This window comes from Heterodontus francisci, chromosome 7 (assembly GCF_036365525.1).
Source record: "Heterodontus francisci isolate sHetFra1 chromosome 7, sHetFra1.hap1, whole genome shotgun sequence".
Lineage (NCBI taxonomy): Eukaryota > Metazoa > Chordata > Chondrichthyes > Heterodontiformes > Heterodontidae > Heterodontus > Heterodontus francisci.
In genome coordinates this window covers 35,638,799-35,651,098 of record NC_090377.1, presented here as the reverse complement: position 1 = coordinate 35,651,098, position 12,300 = coordinate 35,638,799, and positions in this window count along the sequence as shown.

Genomic DNA, 12,300 nt, shown 5'->3' with positions numbered 1-12,300 from the left:
CCAATCACTTAAATCTATGCCCCCAAGTCACTGACCTCTCTGCTAATGTAAATAGGTCCTTCACCTCCACACTATCCATTATATTATATTATAATAATATTATATTATTATACTATAGCTTTCTATCTGACAGGACTTACACTATAGGTTTGTTTATTTGTTCAGCAGGTCCTTTAAGTTTGTAAACTGTACCTTATATGTACAATAAAGGTACCAAATACTAGACATGTTATGAACTTTGCCTTCTACACACTCGCAGACCTATTGGTATTCTAATTTGTAGGTTATACAGTAACTTGATACTTCCATCTTATCTTGTAAATGGATATGTGCATGCCAACGCACAGTATATGATTGGTGTTATAATTTTTGGGGGGTGCGATTGTAGGTTGAATAGCAATTGTTGGAAGAAATTGCTCCAGAGCTGCACTTCTGAGGTTGTTTGAGTTGCAAATACCTTGAATGGTCTTGTATTACAAATGTTAGTTCTGCCTACAATAAGTGATCCCAGTGATCTGAAAAACACTATTGAGGAACCTTGTTGATATTATAATGGCATATCATACGAAGATACGAATTAAGAGCAGGAGTAGGCCACTCAGCCCTTCGAGCCTGCTCCGCCATTCAATTAAGTCATAGCTAAACTGATTACTCCACATTTCCATCTACCCCTGATAACCTTCCACCCCTTGCTTATCAAGTATCTATCTACCTCTGCCTTAAAAATATTCAAAGACTCTGCTTCCACTGCCTTTTGAGGAAGAGAATTCCAAAGACTCACGACCCTCTGAGAGAAAAAGAATTCTCCTCATCTCTGTCTTAAATGGGCGACGGCTTATTTTTAAACAGTGACCCCTGGTTCTGGATTCTCCCACAAGGGGAAACATCCTTTCCACATCCACCCTGTCAAGACCCCTCAGGATCTTATATGTGTCGATCAGGTCACCTCTTACTTTTCTAAATTCCAGCGGATATAAGCCTAGTCTGTCCAACCTTTCCTCATAAGACAGGCCACTCATTCCAGGTATTAGTCTAGTAAACCTGTTCTGCCACCAATGCATTTACATCCTTCCTTAAATAAGGAGACCAGTACTGTACACAGTACTCCAGGTCTCACCAATATCCTGTATAGCTGAAGCATAACCTCCCTACTTTTGTATTCAATTCCCCTCGTGATAAATGATAACATTCTGTTAGCTTTCCTAATTACATGCTGTACATGCATACTAACCTTTTGCGATTCATGCACTAGGACACCCAGATCCCTCTGCATCTCAGAGCTCTGCAATCTCTCACCATTTAGATAATATGCTTTTTTATTCTTCCTGCCAAAGTGGACAATTTCCCACTTTTCCACATTATGCTCCATTTGCCAGATCTTTACACATTCACTTAACTTATCTATATCCCTTTGTAGCCCCCTTATGTCCTCTTCACAACTTACATTCCGACCTATCTTTGTGTCATCAGCAAATTTAGCAACGATACCTTCCATCCCTTCATCTAAGTCATTTATATAAATTGTAAAAAGTTGAGGCCCCAGCACAGATCCCTGTGGCACACCACTCATTACATCTTGCCAACCAGAAAATGACCCATCTATGCCTACTGTCTGTTTCTTGTTAGCTAACTAATCTTCTATCCATGCCAATATGTTACCCCCTACACCCTGAGCTTTTATTTTCTGCAATAACCTTTGTTGTGGCACCTTATCAAATGCCTTCTGGAGATCTAAGTAAAATACATCCACCGGTTCCCCTTTATTCACAGCACATGTAACTCCCTCAAAAAACTCCAATAAATTGGTTAAACATGATTTCCCTTTCACAAAACCATGTTGACTCTGCCTGATTATCTTGAATTTTTCTAAATGCCCTGCTATAACATCTTTAATAATAACTTCTAACATTTTCCCTAAGACAAATGTTAAGCTAACTGGCCTGTACTTTTCTGATTTCTATCTCCCTCCCTTTTTGAATAAAGGAGTTGCCTTCGCTATTTTCCAATCTAACGGAACCTTCCCCGAATCTAGGGAATTTTGGAAAATTAAAACTAATACATCAACTATCTCACTAGCCACTTCTTTTAACACCCTGGGATGAAGTCCATCAGGACCCAGGGACATGTCAGCCCACAGCTCCAACAATTTGTTCAGTACCACTTCCCTGGTGATAGTAATTTTCTTGAATTCCTCCCTCGCTTCCATTTCTTGACTTACAGCTAATACTGGGATATTGCTTGTATCCTCAATATCATAGGTCTTCAGAGTAATTAATAAGGAGGTGTCAAGATTTTGTTTTCATCTATGAGTGTGTAGAGCATGTTTGGTTATATATACAATCATGGAGTGTCATAAGGCTCAAGGTAAGCCCTTGCTTTCAATACTTTTGAACTAGTATCTATGTAACCCCTATTGAGAAATACATAGAAGTTACAACATGGAAACATTCAGCCTAATCAGTCTATACGAGCATGTACCCACATTTACCCATGTTGTTCCCCTGCTCCTTCAACACCCTACCATTCTTCCAAGTATCCAGTCTAATCTTAAATGTTAATATATTTTCTACCTCGACCACTGATGCTGGAAGTGAATTCCACAGTCTCTCAAATCACTGTGTAAAGAATCTGGAAACTTTATGAATACCTGGGAAAATCTTGGCAGATGCACTAAACTTACCTCAAATCAGAATGAGACAATACTGTCCATGCTTTCCCACCTTATTCAATGTCATAACCAGTGACAAACTGGATGGAATTACATGGAACAACATTAAGGTGTTTGTGTTGAGCATTTCTCAAAGATATTTCTCCCCACAAATTATGCCTTGGACCACATGGAATGTTACTTGGTCCCATTTGTTTTTCAATATACTAGGATTTAATTATTACCAGAAACAACTGCCCTGCATCAATTGGGACTTCAACAATGGGAGAGTTTTACAATCAATGGGTGTTGTCCCTTTCTTTCTATCGTTCTTTCTGGGCTGTCTCTGAACTACCAGCAACTGCTTGTTTCTTTCCAGCTTGATAATGTTCCTTTTAGTGACAGTCACAGTGCTTTGCTTCTTTAGCCAGACATAAATACTTGGGATGGTCTGGGAACCTATATAATCAATCATTGGTCCTCGATTCTTCTGGCTTCTTCACTTACTTTCTATAATCTTGCCTGGGAGTAAACTTCTAAAATATATTTTTGGAGTTTCCTGTGGCTCCACCTAATGGTTTCTGTCTGATTACTACTTGCGATCATTAATAGTGTCACTTGGCCATGCGTGAGTTTTGAAGGGTTAACCCAGGTGCTAACTGAAATCTCTGAGCTAGTCTCTTACCTCATTGTCTTGTTTGCATATGGTCACAAATCATTTCATCATGCAGGGAACCAAATTAACAGTATTGGGCCAGACAATATCAGGTTGTCATGGTTTCTTCTTGTTTCCTTTGATTGGATGCAGCTCTTTCAAAAACTGCATTTCTGCAGACTACAAAATGTTTCTCAAATCAATTTCAACCTGTTTCATGAATAACCCCCTGTCATTCTCAAACAATCAAACAAACCCCAAATATCTTCTGCTTGGTCTACCATTGAGTATATCTGTATATTAATCTGATTCAGGTCATATTTCTTATCTAAGCCTGAAGCAATTCACACTTTTTCCAATCACTTTATTCAGCTCACCCATTCTGCTGGTTTATTGAAGTGTCAAATCTATTTGGTGGGCTAAAATGGAACAAAGCCATTATTTTGTATTTTTGAACCTCTTCTTTTCAGTGGCATTGGGTGGAATCCATTGAGTGCCAAGGCATTGCCGACGGTGGGAGCGAAAGTTGTTGTAACTTCTGCTTCTGCTGCAAATCCCGTTTCCATGCGATTTTGTATTTAAATTAGCCATGCAGCAACAGGGACGGGTGACACGGGGGATCATGCGGCGGGGGCGGCCTTTCAGTGGTGGAACCCACCATCATTGCCCCAAACACCACAGAGTCGTAGAGTTATACAACACAGAAACAGGCCCTTTGGCCCATTGTGTCTGTGCTGGCCATCAAGCACCTATCTATTCTAATCCCATTTTCCAGCACTTGGCTCGTAGCCTTTTATGCTATTGCGTTTCAAGTGCTCATCTAAATACTTCTTAAATGTTGTGATGGTTCCTGCCTCTACCACCGCTTCAGGCAGTGTGTTCCAGATTCCAACCACCCTCTGGGTGAAAAATATTTGCCTCAAATCCCCTGTAAACCTCCTGGCCCTTACCTTAAATCTATGCCCCCTGGTTATTGACCCCATCGCTAACGGAAAAAGTTTCTTCCTATCTATCCTATCAATGCCCCTCATAATTTTGTATACCTCAATCATGTCCCCCCTCAGCCTTCTCTGCTCTAAGGAAATCAACCCTAGACTACCCAGTCTCTCTTCATAGCTGAAATGCTCCAGCCCAGGCAACATCCTGGTGAATCTCCTCTGCACCCTCTCCAGTGCAATCACATCCTTCCTACAGTGTGATGACCAGAACTGTACACAGTGCTCCAGCTGTGGCCTAACTAGCATTTTATACAGCTCCATCATAACCTCCCTGCTCGTATATTCTATGCCTCGGCTAATAAAGGCAAGTATCCCTTATGCCTTCCTAACCACCTTATCTACCTGTGCTGCTGCCTTCAGTGATCTATGGACAAGTACACCAAGGTCCTTCTGACCCTCTATACTTCCTAGCGTCCTACTATCCATTGTATATTACCTTGCCTCATTAGTCCTCCCAAAATGCATCACCTCACACTTCTCAGGATTAAATTCCATTTGCCACTGCTCCGCCCATTTTACCAGCCCATCTATATCTCCCTGTAATCTAAGGCTTTCCTCCTCACTATTTACGACATCACCAATTATCGTGTCATCGGCGAACTTACTGATCATATCTACTCTATTCATGTCTAACTCATTAATGTACACTACAAACAGCAAGGGTCCCAACACCGATCCCTGCACCATGATCACCATAGATATAAAACATTCCGTGCTTGCAGCCTCAAGGATCAGCAGCCTTCCTTTCCTGTTATTATCTTCAGACTAACTTAAATTGAAGCTTTCACTTAAATCAAAATGTTTTTGCCTCCCTTATTTTGTGAAAGTCACCATGAACTTCATATAATTTATTTTCCTTACAGTCAAAGTGAATCAATGGGAGCCAGCAGGCTCACAGTTCAGGGATGCCTCCATGCAGGTTCTCCTCCAGGCAATCGCGTGAGGTCCTCTTCCCTGAAAATGATGTCAGAAGGCCCTCCCGCCTCACTAAGGCAGCCTGGATGGAGGTACCAGAGGAGGTGTCGAACAGTGGGGTCACTCATAGAACATGGGTGCAGTGCTGCAAATGCATCAATGACTTGCTCAGATCGGCGAGGGTAAGCGGTCCTGGCAAAACTGCTCCATTGCTTTCTTCCGTGGCTCTGTGTCTTTAAGGCAGAGGGGACACAATGGAATGCAGTGGAATACATGATCAGCTTTGGAGCCATTCACTAAATGATGTTGCACCAAGATGAAGATTGGCATTGTTTATGTGATTGGATGTGTCGTGTGAAAGCAATGCAGAATGAGTGATGTTGATGTATGTATGCAATGGTTGTGATGCATCATTTGCCATGTCATTAAATCTGCACTGTCTGCTGCATAGACAAAGTCACAACCAGCATAGACATGCTAGAACGGGAGGAGAGGTACCTGACATAAGGCTGCTGACCACGGCATCTGAAATTGCGAGAAAGAAGGGAGTCAGGGCAAGCGGAGATGGTGAGGAAGGAGCAACAAGGGATAAGAATGAAGTGTCATCTCTGCTTTTGCAGGCATATGTGGAAACTGAAGGAATTTATGTGAATTCATGAGAAGCACATGATTAAACTGCCTGTTTGTGTCTCCACTGCAGGTGCCCACACTCATGTCGCAGAATGCCACGTGGCCCAAGAATCCTCCTCTGGGGAGGAGGAAGAAACCAATATCCCAGAGGGTGCACCGTCACCTGCGGCACAGCCACTTACCTCACAGGCGGGACTGCCGTCATTTTGCACACCGGCCAACGCTCTCGGTAGCCAGATAGTAAATCCAGAGCCAGCCCATTAACACTGTTTCTCTCTATATAGATGCTGCCATACCTGCCAAGTATTTCCAGCATTTTCTGTTTTTATTTCAGATTTCCAGCATCTGCGGTATTTTATTTTTGTATTTATACAGCTGGTCCAGTTAATTTACTAAACAATGATAACCCCCAGAATGTTGATGGTGGGGGAATTCAATGATGGTAATGACGTTAAACATCATGAGGAGATGGTTAGATTCTCTCTTGTTGGAGACGGTCATTGCCTGGCACTTGTGTGGCACAAATATTACTTGCCACTTATCAGCCCAAACCTGAATGGTGTCCAGGTCTTGTTGCATGCGAGTATCTGAGGAATTGTGAATGGTACTGAACACTGCAATTATCAATGACCATCCCCATTTCTGACCTTATAATGGAGGGAAGGTCATTGATGAAGCAATTAAAGATGGTTAGGCCTAGGAAACTACCCTGAAAAATTCTGCAGTGATGGCTTGGGGCTGAAATGACTGGCCTCCAACAACAATAACCATCTTCCTTTGTGCTAGGTATGACTCCAATCAGTGAAGAGTTTTCTCCTGATACCCAGTTTTCAGTTTTGCTAGGGCACCTTGAACCAACACTCGGCCAAATGCTGCTTTGACGTCAAGGGCAGTCACTCTCACCTCACCTCTGAAGATCAGCTCTTTTGCCCATATTTGGACCAAGGCTGTAATGAGATCTGGAACTGAGTGGCCCTGGGTGGAAACCAAACTGAGCATCGATGAGCAGGTTGTTGATGAGCAAGTGACGCTTGATAGCACTGTTGACAACACCTTCCAACACTGCTGATGAATAAGATTAGACTGATGGGGTGGTAATTGGCCGGATTGGATTTGTCCTGCTTTTTGTGGACAGGATAACTGTTGTCACAATGATGCATTGGGGTAGTAGGTTCATTTCAAATAGACTCAGATGCATAAGATCAGAAATTTATTTGTATATTTTACAGGAGCTTTCTAGCTTCTATATAGGAAAGGAAAACTCTGAAACTACACAGTGCTTCATATCTGACCATATTCACTTTTTTAACACTGACTCAGTACTCCTGCTGGTTTTTATTGATATTACACATACATAACATAGGCTCTGACTTTGGAGTCAGTGGCGAAGTAGCGATGCTTGCTGCTGACCTCGAATTAAGGTGCGTGCTTACCTAATGTGATAGAGGGGGCAAGAATTTCACTTGCAAGGAGGGAGGATTCCCTCACGCTGTGGGCGTAAAGGACAGTTCAAGTGGTGCAGTGAATAGAATCCATACCTACAGAATATGTCAAAACTAAACTGTTGCAGTATCTGCCATCATAGATCCACGTTAAGAAGTCATTGGAACAAAGAATTAAGTCAGATAAATTTGATGAGAATCATTTAAAATTTTTATACATTTAAACATTTAAAAAGTCAGATCATCTTACAAGGTCAGATAAGTTTGAGGAGAGTTGAAAAATCTATGTCCGACAGCCATTTTGAAAGTAGAAATCAGTACCAGTGTCCTCATTAAGTATTCGCGAACTGAGTCTGGAGGTTCCTTCTGCCTGGAAACAGGAGTATGGACAATCTTCCTTCTTCAGCAATAGTGAGTTCTAGTTCCACTTCAATCAAAGGGATAAGGGGCTGTGAATTATGGCCCATGTCTGATATTCATTTGTACAGCAAAATTTCCCAAAAACCCACACAGGAACATTTGCTAGGCATGAATTCAATAAAGCTGAACTTTTCACAGTTTTTCAGCTGGAACTCAAGCCATAAGAGCTGCTTATTGGCAGGGCTAACTTCTGTTAATCATTTCCTATTCAGACAGAATTAAAGTTAATTAAATACAGAGAACAGATAAATAAGAGATAGATCACTTAATTCAGAAAAAAAGCTTATCTAAAGCTACTAATGTAAAAGAATGTTGTTCAATTCACTGTAACTGCTTAATATGCAGTAAAGCATACTTTCTGGGGGAATAAAAACACTGGTCTGAACTTAATGAGCCCACCACCTGGAAATGTGCAACGTTCCCGTGCGTCACGTGTGCACCTATGCCTCTGCGATTACACTTGGCGACTATTTAGCAGAATAGAGGCGCCAGTCACCCCCAATCACCTGGCGGGACTGGGAGGGATGACGCCGATTACAGCGTCCACTGATAGTGGATCAGGTGCTGGCGCTATTTTTAAAAGCCTGTCTGCTCTGCCATCACTCCTGCCTTGCTGTCAATAGAAGCTCTGTGTACTGTGAAGCATAAAAATTTACAGCACTGTTCCCGACACCACCCAACCCTGCTAGGAAGAGTGCTCAGGATGGCTGAGGATAGCCCAAGGGTGGTCCCATGCTTCAGTGATGCCTCCCTGCAGATTTTCCTCCAGGCTGCAAGGAAAAGGCAAGAGGTTCCCTTCCCCAGCGATGGCAAGAATAGTTCTCCTGCCTGACCAAACAAGCCTGGGTGGAGATCTCAGAGGAGGTCAGCAGCTGTGGTGTCACCCGCGCAACTGGTTCCAATGCAGGAAGCGGGTCAATGACCTCTTGTGTTCAGTCAAAGTGAGTGCTCCATTCCAATGCTCTTTTTGGGGTTTGCATGTGACTACGCAGCAAGCTGAGCGGCGTGGTGCAGGTGCCACTACCAGTGCAATGACAGAGAGGTTATAAACTCATCATGACAGATGTATGGCTGCATCTGGGACACATACCATTCCTCATTCATAGTTCACCATCAGTAAATCCCATGACAGCATCCGTCATCATGAAATATATCAGATTTGGGGATGAGAGGCCCATAGTAGCAGAACTGTTATGGTGATATTTATGCCAATTTCTAATTTCTCCATCCTTCCACTTGCAGGAGAAGAAGTGTCCCGGACTGGTGGAGGGGTCCCTGGCATTCATCCTCTAAGCCATGTCAAGGAAGAGGATTTAGAACAGGCAGGGAGCCAGGCCGAATGCGCAATATCTGGTGGGGAGACTGGAGTCTGTGTGCAAGAGAGTGATTATTACTGTTCATTGAAATATTCATGAATTATGGAGAACCACATCAGGCATGTTTGGCAAAACGGGATATGTACAGCCTAACCCACACATGTTCTCTCAGACAGGTCGGCATTCGCAGGAGACTGCAGAAAAGAGGGACATCTGTCAACCTCTGAGGAGAAGGACCACTCAGAAGATGCACCATCCCATGACTCTCCTACACTTTCCACCAGTACAGATACTTTCACCTCGGTGAATAATCGATCAGCATTAGCATCAGGGTTCCAAGCTGGTGCGAGCACTGCACGTGTGCCAGAGCAGCTGGCTGAAGCTGAGACAACCAAGGTCTCTGACAGTCGGAGGACTGTGGGTGGCCAGGCCCATGCTGAGTCTCAGGCTGATGATGAGCCTTTGGTGTTGACAGCACAGGGCATGCTGGGCTTGCAGAGAGAGGTAAGGCAACATCTGGTGGAGATGACAGAGGCCATGGCGCAGCCATGAATGGGCAATGGAGAAGTCCATCCATGCCATGACTATGCCATGTCCCAGGCATAAGAGTGCATGGCTTCCTCCCATCAAGTGGTTGGTGAACCTCATGAAGAGCCAGGTTCCACAAGGACCTGCACACCGTCGTCTTGGCCATGAGCTCAAATCAGCAGTGGTAAGGCGAGAGAAGGACCAGGAGTCTGGAGACTTCTCCTGCTCTTCGTCCTTCTCTGGTCAGCTGGAAGTTTCCAGTGAGCTTTGAAGGGGAGGAGGACAGGCTGCCCAAGGTAGTATAATGTACATAAGCTGTTGCTGGGTAGATTATGTATTTAGACCTTAAGCATCATCACAGGATGTGAATCATGAATCTGAATCTCGTGTTGCTCAGTGTTAATGTTATGCCTGGGACACGGCGCAGTCATGGCATGGATGGACTTCTCCATTGCCCATTCATGGCTGCGCCATGGCCTCTGTCATCTCCACCAGATGTTGCCTTACCTCTCTCATTTATATCTCCTTAGAGATAAGACCCCTGTAAATAAACTCCTGTTACTTTAACCCAACGTCTACCATACTCATTTAATATTAACAGCACACTGACCAGTATAGAACTACAGACCTTCTCAAGGGCAATTAGGGATGGCCCAGACAGCGATGCCCACATCCAATGAACGAATGAACAAATAAATTGTTACGGCCAAGGTGAGGAGAGGGTCACAGCTGCCTCTCTTGCCCTTCGTCTTATTTGACAACAAGATTTATTCTTTTTTAAACAGTGGTTGTGCTTACTACCTCAGTGAGTGTTTCACCTTTTACCTTTAATGTGATGTGAAAGAACCAGACAGGTTTTCTTGAGTTTAATAAATAAAAGTTATTTGTACAGTCTGAGGTTGGATGCTTCAGTGATCTTTTGGCTGGAGTTGTATTTTTGAAGTCATTGGATGATCAAAGTGCATTTGATAGTTGCCCTGCTTTGCTCAGGGGGTTTCTTGAAGGCAGGATTGTAATTGACTCTCTTTCCCTGCTCTCTGGCTGTAGCAGTCTGTAGGATTGGAGGGTCCACAGTTGCAGACAGTTTTCAAACTTTATGTTTTCTGGAGAGGGAAAGGAAGGGAGGCACACAGCCTTCTCTGCTGCTGCACACTCAGTTACTGCTTGTCTCTTTGCTGTTAACAAAACTCCCAGTTTTACACAGCCTGGGGAGAATGTCACATGGCTCTCTGAATCCGCTTTGTTTTTAATGAGGTCCAAAGTCTAAAACCCAAAACCTCTCTCAGGTGGTATTGTGAGTGTTTACCCCTGGAGGGATGTGTCCATTCATGAATGCCTCAAGATGGCTTTGAGTATCCTTCAAACGAGGGTCATCTGGATTATCTACTCAGTTAGGTCAGTGACCCTTCTTCAAAACCTGAAACGTTAACTTTGCTTCTCTCTCCACAGATGCTGCCAGACCTGCTGAGTACTTCTTGTTTTTATTTCTGATTTCCAGCATCCGCAGTATTTTTCTTTTATAAACCCTCAGAGATCTGGGGCCCTCCAGGCCTCAGGCACCCAGAGAACGGCCGCCGCAGTCATCTCAAGCCAAGGGATTACCTGATCAGCAGCTTGCCTTCAGCACAGTTACTAGTGCAGGGTTCACACCGCATAGGAGCACCTGCAAACAAATTAAGAAAAGTACAGAGCCACACTTGGAGATTCACGAGTGTTGCAAATACATTATTTGGAATTTAATTAAACGTTCTTTTGTGTCAATCATTAGTCATCATTTTGTGTAGGGGCAGGACAGTGGCGCAGTGGTTAGCACCGCAGCCTCACAGCTCGAGCGACCCGGGTTCAATTCTGGGCACTGTCTGTGTGGAGTTTGCAAGTCCGCCCTGTGACTGCTTGGGTTTTCGCCGGGTGCTCTGGTTTCCTCCCAAAGCCAAAGACTTGCAGGTTGATAGGTAAATTGGCCATTATGAATTGCCCCTAGTATAGGTAGGGGACTTGTGGGGGTGTGGTAGGAATATGGGATTAATGTAGGATTAGTATAAATGGGTGGTTGATGGTCGGCACAGACTCGGTGGGCTGAAGGGCCTGTTTCAGTGCTGTATCTCTAAAAAAAAAAGAAACCCATGTTCCATCATGCTTTAATTGTGAGCATCTGACTTCAACCCTACCCCTTAGTGCAGGAACAATGTGACCACAGTCCTCTTTATCATGGCAATGTGACTGCAGATCGCATCAACATATGCACTAACATGCATTGCAGCTAGTCAGTATTCAGGGAACACAGATGGAGGTGTAAGACTACATGCAAGAAGGTGAGTTTTTATTAGATTCTCAGTGAGTGTACGTCAGGGTAGCTGAAAGCAGGTCATTTTGAGGTTGACTCTTGCCTCCTTTGCTTGTCGCTCAACATGTCTGGCCTCCATTGCTGTATTCTCATCATTCATTGTTGCTTGTCCCTGTCTCTCCTCTGCATCCTCCTCATTGGGGTATGATTGGCGCTCATGCATATCGTCCTGATGTAAGGCCTTCCCCCTCTGTAGTGCTAGATTCTGCAGAGCACAGCAGACGATCACAATATGCCATACCCTCGATGGGGCATACTGCAGTGCTCCACCAGGTCGATCGAGACAGCAGAATTTCATCATTCAGCGGCCCAATGGCCTGCTCAATGATTGCTCAGGTGGAGCTGTGGCAAGTGTTGTACCTCTCCTCCGCTGCAGTGCGAGGGTTCCTCACAGGTGTCAGAAGC